The sequence below is a fragment of the Chiloscyllium plagiosum genome, chromosome 11 (assembly GCF_004010195.1).
Source record: "Chiloscyllium plagiosum isolate BGI_BamShark_2017 chromosome 11, ASM401019v2, whole genome shotgun sequence".
Taxonomy (NCBI): Eukaryota; Metazoa; Chordata; class Chondrichthyes; order Orectolobiformes; family Hemiscylliidae; genus Chiloscyllium; species Chiloscyllium plagiosum.
The window spans coordinates 82,088,210-82,100,135 of NC_057720.1; positions in this window are offsets into that span (position 1 = coordinate 82,088,210).

The window sequence follows — 11,926 nt, forward strand, 5'->3', positions numbered from 1 at the left end:
TCACCATCACCTCCACACCCCCTCCCCCATCTACCTATCACATTCCCAGCTCCCTTCCCCCTAGCCTCATTCCACCCCTCCCATTTATTTCTCCGCCCCTTTTGCCCACAAGCCTCATTCCTAATGAGTTTATGCTTGAAACATTGATTCTCCTCCTGCTCCTGGGATGCTGCCTGACTGGCTGTGCTTTTCCAGCACCATACTCTTCAACTCTGATCTTCGGCAACAGCTGTGCCCACCTTCTCTTCCCTGGGACTATGGCAACTTTACCTTTGGAGAGGTTGCGACTGTGTTTCTGATTGAGAAATCATGAAAGAGTTAAGTGTAGTATTGAGACTACACTGCTAATGTACCACTAAGCCAAGGCCATATCTGGTTCTTAAATTGACTAATAACAGTGCAGTGGTATTGTTTGGAAACCAGCAGGATTTCCAGTTGGAGGAGTAGAGGTGTCCACCAATCAGAGTGAACGGGTAATTGAGGGTATTGTTGTTTGTGGCATCTTGCTGGCACAGATCGGCTCCCATTTTCACCTGCAAAATGGCGATCAGCCAATGAAATGATCATTGTTTTACTTGACAGATGTATAAATGCAAGTCTCTGACCTAACCGTTGGGAATGCCTTCTGAAATGAGCTTACCATGATCTTCTGTACTACAAACAGGTTCCATGTTGGCCCAGTTTCCCACCACCAGTTTGGCTCTGACCACCTTCCTGGCTCTCTCCCATCCCTTCCTGTCTGAAATACTAACAACGAAATATGTTGCTTGCAAAGCATCTGTAATCTGACCTGGCACAGTGGGTACTCCAGGTGAAATGGGGACAGGGGAATATTTGGTAGCAGAATTAGGAAGAAAGTATGCTTGACATTTGCTTGACAGAGCGTATTGACGTCAGTCACTGAAAGAAGGCAGTTGGCCTCATGATTTCTGTGCTCTTGAGGTGCACCCCCCCCCCACCCCCACCCCCTTGTCATTCTGGAGCTTGCTTAGACATGGAATTGTTGATAATGTTGGCCTTGAGGCAAGAAACTTAGGGGTGTCACAAATTGGAGGGGCTCCCACTCCATTTCCTTGAATGGGCAGTCAGCAATGGGTAATGTCCTTGACAATTAGGAATGTCAATTGTACTTTGAACCCTGACGTCTGCAAGAACATGAATGGTTTTAGGCTTTGGTGTTTGCAAGACTCTTCACTTCCTCTTTGACAGTGGGATGCGCATTAGTGAGCGGCCCCATTCATTTACAGCAAGTCACTCCGATCCACCCTTTCAATTTCAGACCATTTTACACAGCAAGGCGCTAGCCCTGCTCTGCAATGAAATTGTTAGTGTGACGTTGTAGCTCCTATTAATGCATGTATCATTTTAAACCAGCTCCGTGCTCCTTGTTTCCATTGGACTTTGTGGTGTCTCCCTGCAGAGAAAATCTCCTATCATGGGAGGCAGCTACCGTAAAGTCATGCCAGGATCTCAATCTTGTTTGAACCCCCAATGTCACCATTATTAGGGTCTTTCAGCTGCTCTGTATGTTGTCCAGGTACAGTGACTTGGGCTGAGGGAATGTTCAGCCTGACTTCCTGCTCTTTATGACTCATTCTGTCTGAGCTGGGGACCGTGGGCCAGAGCTTGGTTAACTATTCCTTTCAGGATGTCCTTAGTTGCTGTGACTGTGTGCTTGCCAGATGCAGAGGACACGTTAGCATCGACCACATTCATGTGGTACTGGAGTCACATATGGACTAGGGGTGAGGGAGTCTTTTTATATTGAGCCTCGGTGAGCCCACAGCTGGAGCAACATGTCCAGTTTTAGTCTCCTTACCTCTGGGAGCAATTGATGTAGATCCTGACCTGAGAGAGCTCTTCAATGATGCAATTATGTATAACGGGCCCATGTTTTCCAGCATTGAGAAGATTGACAGCAGATCTGATAGAAACATCCAGAATGAGGTAGATGGGAGAGTTCACTTTCACCGGCCAGGTCAGAAACAGGGATCAGAGTTTCTAAATGATAACAGCCAGGTAGGATTAGTTTAGGAACGTGGTCAGCGTGGACTGGTTAGCACTGAAGGGTCTGTTTCGATGCTGCGTGGCCTTATTAACTATCTATGAAGTGGAATCTCTTCATGAGGAAACTTTGGAAAGCTATACCCCAAAGAGGGCTGTGAAAGCACAATTATTGTGTGCATTTGAAGGCAGAGATCAAAAGATGTTTGCACTCAGAAGGAGTCTGAGAGATGGGGTGGAAATGTGAATGTGAAGTTAAGGATTAGCCATGACCTTACTGGAAGGCAGGGCAGGCTGGAGTATGCTCATTCTGCCCCTTTTATTGAGTGTGAGCTGATTCAGTGAGGAGAGCAGATTTTCTCCCCAGTCCAACCCTCCCCAGAGAGCCATTAAGTTTCTGAGAGTTTTTTTCCACTGGTTTACCTATTTATCTTCAAATGTTTAAAAATTTCAAACTGCATTGGTTTCTAACAGGCCTCTGGTTAACAATTCAGTAAAAATAACTCCCATTACCACGTGTGAACACCACAAAATTAATTGGACACCAGTTTAAGCAGCTATATTGCTGACTAATAAAACAATTAAATGCTCACTGCACTGATGTTATCTACAGTGTGGTTCCCTGTAGACAGATTTGAGTCTCTCTGCAGTGGTGTCTTTGTAATTTTGCAGCCAATTTGCATGCAGCCATTTCCTACAACAGACAACATTGTAATAATTATTACAGATTTATTGATTGCGGGATGGAATGTTGGCCTTATTCTTTAAGATATTTGACCTGAAAGAGCTGTTGTGAGCTTGGTTTAACATCTCAGCTAAAAGGTCGTGCGGCACCCTTTCAGTACTGCACTCTCAGCCTGGATGATGTGCTTATGTCTCCATTATGATTCTGAGGTGAGAGTGCTCCCCACTGCATCAGAGCTGAGGGCCATAACTCTGCACCCAAGATTGACATTTAGAAGTTGAAGTGCTAATAAATCATTATGAAACCACCTGCAGTCTGGACTATAGTCACGTGTTTGTATTATGAAAATGGATCACTACTTGACATGGTCATCTGGCATCATTCAGTTAAATGCCGTGGTCGGCTTTGTATGCTAAATGCACTTGGTAATCTGTGCCTGAAATCATATATTTAATTACTAGTTTCTACTGAGACTGCCGAAGAGATGCTAATAATTTGGGTGAATAACCTGCATTTATTTCACAACTCAAGAATGTGAAAAGCTCAACAAAAGTTTTGGAAATAAAAATCAAATACAGGAGATACTCCGAGTCTCTTATGAGAACAGTCATGGTGAGAGGGCAGAGTTAACCATTCTGGTCCCATTGAAAGGTCAAGACCTAAGTTTTATCACTGTTAGAGGAATTTTAGCAGCAAGTTTACATGCTGTAAGTTCACATAAGCAGTAGAGATAGTGACCCCATCATCTGATTTTGAATGGCAGTTGGAAGGTAATGCTGACTGGGAGAACTGTCCTGCTTTTCAGCTATTGCTAACACATGTTTAATGAGGGGAGCTAGAAGGAATTTAATTTCATCTGAAAGACAGAAAATCCAGAAATCAAGGCTTAGAAACTGCAGTGTGCTGATTGTATCTTCAAATTGTCACGATTGCATCTGGGCGAATAAATTGCTCTAACTTAAAATCGATGGGCATTGGGCCAGCATCCCCTCAGGTGAATGCTGGTTAGTCATTGTGCTAGCACCAGACAATCCAAATCCAGACACTGAAATTCAAGCAGCGCATGAAGGCTGCAGAACAGGCATGCAAACATGGGAATGTGTATTCATAGATTAGGCTGTGAACAGAGTGGGGATTAGGGATGGACCAGGTAAAGGGAGGAATGACATTGGGTGGCGTGTGGAGGTGAGCGGGGGAGATAGACCCTGTCCGTTTACCCCCAGCCCCACCAGATTGCCGTTCCACTGCCAAACAACAACGCTAACTTGGCATACCCTTGACCAGTGTGGTCAACCCTTGCAAATGTCATTTTCCAATGCCAGATAAGCAACTATTGTTGATCAGCAGCTTTCACAGAATTGTTATCATGCCTGCACTAGTTCAATTACCTAGGGCCTTTTCCAACCACACCATTGTTATCCAAATAATCATCCAATGCCCCCCTCAGATGCCTCAATCGAACTTGCATCCCCCACATTTCCAGGGAGTGTGTTCCACACCCTAATTACTCGCTGGGTGAAAACGTTTTTCTAATTACATCATCCTTGCTCTATTTGCACATTAAAGTGACACATATGTAAAACTTTGCAAATAGATACAACCCACCATCAATGACAGTTAAGAATGACCTCAGTGAAGAAAGAATCCAGAAATTCTTAACGCCAATAGAATGTAAATAAAACGAGCGAGGAGATCCTCAGACTGAGTTTACTTTCTAACCTCAAAGATTGTACAGTGGCGAAGGAAATCTTGGCTCCGGTCAGTGTGTCCTACCGGATGTTCTCATTAGCACGCCTTGTGCAGAAAGGTCAGATCTCTATAATTCTGTTTGTCTCAAAGTGTCCACTTGTTCTGGACAGTCCCCATCAGACGAAACAAATTTTTTACAGCATTGCAACTCCTCTAATCGCCTTAAAGATCTCAACCCTATAACAAAAACGGAAGATGCCTAAGAAACCCAGCAGGTCTGTGGAGAGAGAAACCGAGTTGAAGAGGAGTCACATTAGACCTGAAACATTATCCTTTATTTGCTATTCCACAGCTTTCTGAGTCTCTCCAGGAGTTTGATTTTATTTTGGAATTCTAACATCCATGGTGTTTTGCTTTCATTCTGCCTATGCATTCCGTTTTCAAGGGAATGCAAATCCAATCTCGGCAATCTATCTTCACAATTTAGTGCTATGAACCTGGAATTATTCTAGTGAACGTGTATTGCAACCCCTGAGATATCCTTCCAAAGGTATGGTGACCAGAATTGTGCACTGTTGTGAGATTACTTCCATGCCACTATAGATAGTTTTTCAACATGCTATTAACTGCGTAAATATTTATTTATTTAAAACAGAGTGTGGAGGAGGCACATGGAATACTGACCTTTATTAGCTGAGACATAGTGTTTAAGACCAGGGAAGTTATACTTAAAGTTGGTTAAGCAACAGCTAGAGTATTGGAGGGATGTGAGAGCACTGGAGACAGTGCAGAGATTTATCAGGATGTTGCCTGGAGTGGAGAGTTTCAGTTATGAAGAGAGACTGGACAGATAGGGGTTGTTTTCCTGAGAGCAGAGGAGATTGAGGTGGAATATGATTAAGATGTGTAAAATTATGATGGACAGGAAGAAATTGTTCCCCTCAATGGATGGACCAATGACCCAGCGGATGGATTTAAGCAAAGGGGCAGAAGGTCTAGAGGAGATGTTAGGAAAAAAAGTTTTCATCCAGAGGGTGATGGGAATCTGAAACTCATTGCCTGTAAGGGTGGGAGAGGCAGAAACTCCCAGAAGAAGTATTTAAATGTGCACTTGTGATGCCAAGGCTATGGGCCAAGTGTTGGGAAATGGGATTGGAAGAGTGAGGTGCTTGTTTTTGACTGGCATGGACAGAATGGGATGTGACTTTTTTCTGTGCTGTAGACCTCTATGACTCGAAGATCACCACAAGTCACAGGATTGGATTAGACATTTGAGGGGGGCTGGGACATTGCTGTGTGAGCCTTTTGCCAAATTTGAGGGACATTGGGCACTCCCCTAAAGCAAAAGATAGCATTTCATGACAGTTATTTATGCATGACAACAGAATTCAAGGATTGCTGTGTGTCTGATGAAGACAAACTGCATGAATCCCTGGACATCTGGTGTAGGAACAGCAAGTGATTGTTGAATGTCTGCTTTCAGGACAGTACAGGGATTGCTGTTCACGTGATGAAGGCCAAAGGAGATAAGTAATATTTAATCCCTGCCACCATGTTAAGCTAGGCAAGGGGGAAAAGAGTGAGACAAAGATATCTGGATCCATGATTAAATAGGTACAAGATATATTGAATAAGGACAAGTGGAAATTGGCACAGGTAACACATCCTTGTCAGTATTCACCTTAGATATCAGTAACAAGAGAAAGTAAATTGAAAAGCAGCACAACATAACAAGAGGAGAGATGAATAGAATGTTTTATGCAGCAGTCATTAGATTGTGGACGACTAGTTGCTATGATGACAACTCAGCATCACAAAGTATAGATATTATTTACTTTAAAATGCATTTATTTTAAAGAAAGAGAATTTCTGCAGGGAGAAAAAAAGATAACTGTGGCTGCAAATTCGGTGACTGGCAATATCCAGTGAGAAGCCAATGTAATGTCATGCCTCTAGCATGTCAGGGAAACTTCAAACAGGGAGGGACTTAACAGGAAGAGAGTTTGATGGGAGTTGGCGACACTGCTATCAGTGGAAAGCCAGACTCCAAGGAATATGCAACAATGAGGGATTTTACATTAATTGCATCACTAGTCTGTGTGTGGTAATGGCCAAACATCCTAGTGTGTGGATTATGAGTACTGCAAGGACCACAAGCATTGAGAACAGCCATTTTGAACACCCTTGCACTGCAGATAAAACACAGGTCCTCTTCTCACTCTGATTGTTGGCATTTATCAGAACAATAGCGTTTCCCCCAACCTGCAAAACCACAAACACAAAATCAGCCTCACAGGTAGACAGGATGGTGAAGGAGGCATGTGGCACGCTTGCCTTCATTGGTCAGAACATTGACTGTAGGGGTTGGGAGGTCATGTTACAGCTGTGTAAGACATTGGTGAAGCCACATTTACAACATAGAACAAAGAACAGTCCAGCACATGCCGTTTGGCCCTCAATATTGTGCTGACCTTTTATCCTACTCTAAGATCAAACTAGAACAAAGAAAATTACAGCACCGGAACAGGCCCTTCAGCCCTCCAACCCTGCACTGATCCAAATCCTCTATCTAAACCTGTCGCCTATTTTCTAAGGATCTGTATTCCTGTGCTCCTTGCCCATTCATGTATCTGTCGAGATACATCTTAAATGATGCTATCATGCTCACCTCTATCACCTCCACTGGCAACGCATTCCGGGCACCAACCACCCTTTGATTAGATTAGATTAGATTCCCTACAGTGTGGAAACAGGCCCTTCGGCTCAACAAGTCCATACCGACCCTCTGAAGAGCAACCCACCCCCCTCTGACTAATGCACCTAACACTATGGGCAATTTAACATGGCCAATTCACCTGGCCTACACATCTTTGGAGTGTGGGAGGAAACTGGAACATCCGGAAGAAACCCACACAGACACAGGGAGAGTGTGCAAACTCCACACAGACAGTTGCCCGAGGATGGAATTGAACCTGGGTCACTGGTGCTGTGAGGCAGCAGTGCTAACCACTGAGCCACTGTGCTGCCCCCAGAACTTTCCACACATATCTCCCTGAAACTTTTCCTCTCTCACCTTGAACTTGTGACCCCTAGTAATTGAGCCCCCCACTCGGAAAAAGCTTCTTGCTATCCACTCTGTCTATATTCTCATGATTTTGTAGACCTCAATCAGGTCCCCCCCTCAACCTCCGAATTTCTAATGAAGATAATCCTAATCATTCCTGAAGAAGGGCTAATGCCCGAAACGTCGATTCTCCCGTTCCCTAGATGCTGCCTGACCTGCTGCGCTTTTCCAGCAACACATTTCCATCTCTGATCTCCAGCATCTGCAGACCTCACTTTCTCCTCATAATCCTAATCTACTCAACCTCTCTTCCTTGCTAGTGCCCTCCTCACCAAGCAATCCTGGTGAACCTCCTCTGTACCCTCTCCAAAGCATCCACATCCTTCTGGTAATGTGGCGACCAGAACTGTACGCAGTATTCCAAATGTGGCCAAACCAAAGTCCTATACAACTGTAACATGACCTGCCAACTCTTATACTCATTACCCTGTCCGATGAAGGAAAGCATGCCATATGCCTTCTTGACCACTCAAACTAATCTACATACCTTACATTTTACTATCATCCATGTGCCTATCCAAGAGTCACTTAAATGTCCCTAATGTCTCTGACTTTACACAGAGAGGGGTGGGTGTGTGGAATGCACTGCCAGTGGCGGTAGTAAAGAGACAGGGAGGAGCAGATTGGGAGGAAATGATAGAGATGGGTCCAGTTGCGACATTTGGATAGGTACATGAAGAGGAAAGATTTAGAGGGATATGGGGCAAATATGACTAATTCAGTTTGTGAAACCTGGACAGCATACACAAGTTGGACCAAAAGGTCTGTTTCTGTGCTGTATGACTGCTCAACCGTCAGACAGAACTAGCAGTGCCATCTAATGGCATCCATAGTTGCATCTTGTCTGCTCTTTATGCACAATTTAGAGACTGATCCAGTTATCTTTTTACTTTTGTTTTGGGTGTACTTTGAATCTCAACTCTGTGTGTATGTTGCATTACTAATTCTTCCCATGTTTACTGATTACTAAACTCAATCTTTTCATTAATTCAAGAAAGCCTGGTTCCTTTTAAAAACATGTTCGTTTGTACTGGGCTGAGAGACACCTACAAGGGAAGGGATCCTTTTTAAATTAACCTTGTTGTGACCAGCCAAGGGGTCATATCAATAACCCAACAGGAACCAGCTCATCCTTCCTCAATCAGGAACTCGAAGATTTGAGGTATCTAGTTTTAAAATGTAAGAAATCGAGGAATCTCGCCTGAGATCTGGTCGTAACAACTAGGGTGCTTTGTGGTATGATTTGAACCCACGGGTAAAACAAAAGCTGTAGAGTGCGTCAGTTGTCACTTTGAACCTAATTTTTCGAAGTTAAATCTGCAGAAGGCTTCCTTGGGTTTGCTTTGCAGTCTGGAAATGTCTCCACTTGGTGCCAGTGTATCCTTAGCAGAATTAAAGGAGTTACTTTTGAGGATTTTAAAGTGCTGTGCCTCAAACAATTGATTTCTTGGTTTGATTTATTGTAACATGTGCCTAAGTACAAGTCAAAAGCTTTGTTTGAGAGCAGTAAAGGCAGATCATAGTGATCAAGGACATACAGATCAGAGGGTGAAAAAAAACTTGGGACAGAGTGAGGCATACAGATTATACTGCACAGGACTTACACGGAGCAAGATCAACATTAATAAGATCAGCATTATTTGAAGTTAGGGAGGTCCATTTGTCAGCCTAATAACAGCAGGGAAGAAGCTGTTCCCCAATCTAATGGTGTATGTGTTCAAGCTTCTATACTTCCTTCCTGGTGGAAAAAGTTGTGCATTACTACCGGATGGGATGATGGTGGCAGCCTTTCCACAGGCAGTGAGCTGTGTAAATGGAGTCTGTCAATGGGAGGTTGGCTTCCGTGATGGTCTGGGCTGTGCACACCACTTTATGTAGTTACTTACAGTCCAGAGCAGAGCAGTTGCCATTCCAGGCTGTTATGCAGCCAGATTAGTATGCTTTCTAGGGTGCATCCCGTAAATGTTGGTGAGGGTCCTTACGCCATATCAAATTTGCTAAGCCATCTGAGGAAGAAGAGGCAGCAACTAGTTAAATATATAGTGAGACGCTTGAGATTAAAATTTAAATGAGAAAACCCATTACTGTATTTTAAAAGGGCTGGTCAACAGTTTACAGGTAGAGACTGAGAATGCTCAAACATCGAGTAGCTGTAGAGATTTAAACAGGCATTAGTCATTAGAAATTAACATTTCAAGTAAAAGAGAAGGAAAGTGAGGGAGAGAGACAGAAGAAAGAGAGGGATGGGAAATAGAGGAAAGAGGAATGAGGGAAGTAAGAATTTCAGGAATAATGGGAGGAAAAGAAGTTTGAACCAAGACCATTTGAGTTGAGGGGCAGGAAGCAACTGTGGCTCATGAAGATACTGTTGGCTCACATTTGAGGGTGGAGACAATCAGATAATTGCTAAGTTTGAGGAGGCAGAGTTAGATGATGTCTTTATCTCTTTCGAGCAGATGTCACAGCAGTTAAAGTGGCCAGCTTAACATTAGTCCATATTACTGAAGAGTAAAAGCTGTCAGGCAGAGAACAAAGAACAAAGGGAATTTACAGCCCAGGAACAGGCCCTTCAGTCCTCCAAGCCTGAGCAATCCAAATCCACTGTGCAAACCTGTTGCCCAACTCTTAAGCATTTGTATCCCTCTGCTCCCCACCTACTCATGCATATGTCCAGACGCATCTTAAATGAATCTACCGTGCCTGCCTCTACCACCTCTGCTGGCAATGCGTTCCAGGCACCTAGCACCCTCTGCCATCCAGGGTAATCTGAGATGATTTGGGCACCACTGTCAGACACAGTCCCTTTCGTAAGTTTTCACAGCATATGAATGGTGGTGGGTGGGATACTTGACCAGACTCAGTTTTTCGTATCGACCTACAGCATTACTGGCTGCAGAATCAGGAGGCAAGGATATAAATATTTTACGATAAAGAAATTGAAAAACAATGAGTGACACAAATGTAGGTAGAGAACAGTGACTTCTGCATTATACATTTCTAACTGAATCCAATTGTTCCTTGTCAGGGTTTAATGGGGTGTGCAAATCCTATGCACTTTTATTCAAAGTGGCACACAGAGGCTCATAGGAAGAGTGAACATGCATGGCGCACAAGACGGGGCCATTTGGCCCTCATTTCCATGCTGGTTGTAAAGATCTAACTGGTCTGATCCCATTTCTCAGCTCCTTGTCCATTGCTATGGGTTACAGCGCTTCGAATGCATCATCGAAGGGCTTTTGAAAGTCTCTACCAGCCTCTACCTACCATCCTTGAATCAGCTCCACTACCCTTCAGGGTGAATATGATTATTTTCACCCTGCACATCGTAGAACCGGGAGCACCTGTGTAGCACTGAAGTAGGAAGAAAGACTAGATCAGTTGGAACTACAGGCAATCCCCAGGTTGCAAACAGGTTCCCTCTGGAATCCGTTCACAAGCAATGCAAGGCAATGTAAAAGGGTCATTCGTAAGAACTGGAAACGTTCGTATGTCATATCTATAAAATTATACCCCTGCACAGGATTGCATTCATAAGCAGAAGTGTTTGTAAATAAGTATATTCACTGGGAGTGTAGAGAAAGGAGGGGGGAATCTTAGAAACTTTTAAAGTTCTAACAGGACTAGACTGGGTAAACAAGGGAAGAGTGTTCCTGATGACCAGGGAGTCCAGAACCAAAGGTTACAGGAGGGTCCTTTTAGGACTAAGATGAGGAGAAATTTCTTCACCTAGAGCAGTGATCCTCAACTGTGTTTTGACCATGGCCCCCGAGGAGATCTTAAGTTTCAGGCCCCCCCCCACTTCAAACAGTGATACAACATGAACAAATAGACAGAAAATAATTTATTATTGCACACCAAGAAAACTTGAATGTTCTGACATACTGGACAAAACATGAGAAAAAAATTGTATGAAATTAAACATCTTTCAGGCCTAAAGCGAACCTTGAGCTTGGTGCTTTTCTGCAAGTTTCATGCTATCGGGATCCTAATTAGATAATGATAGTTGGAGGTCACCTCTTGTTGCGATATCAATTCTGTTCCTGGATTTTGTCAAAGCAGCTACCTCGCTGAATCTGCTCCTAACCAAACATGTCGAGGGAAAGGCAATAAAAAAAATTTGGACTTTTTCCCACATTGCTGTAAATTTATTCAGCAAATCAATCTTGACCCAAAAATCTTCTTGAAACTGACTGAATTGCTGACGTGCAGTTATATCACTCTGAAGATCAATCAACCTCTCTCGAATTTCTGCCTCAACTTGGGTGGGTTGTACTTCAAGTGGATTCAAAATCCAATCCGGGGTTTAACAGGTCATTATCTCTCTCTTACATGTCCTTATGTATCTGCTTTAGATGTTTCACATAAATTGTAAGGTCACTGCCCTTCAGTGCCTCTGCAATCGTCTTCAGAAAATAAAAATAATC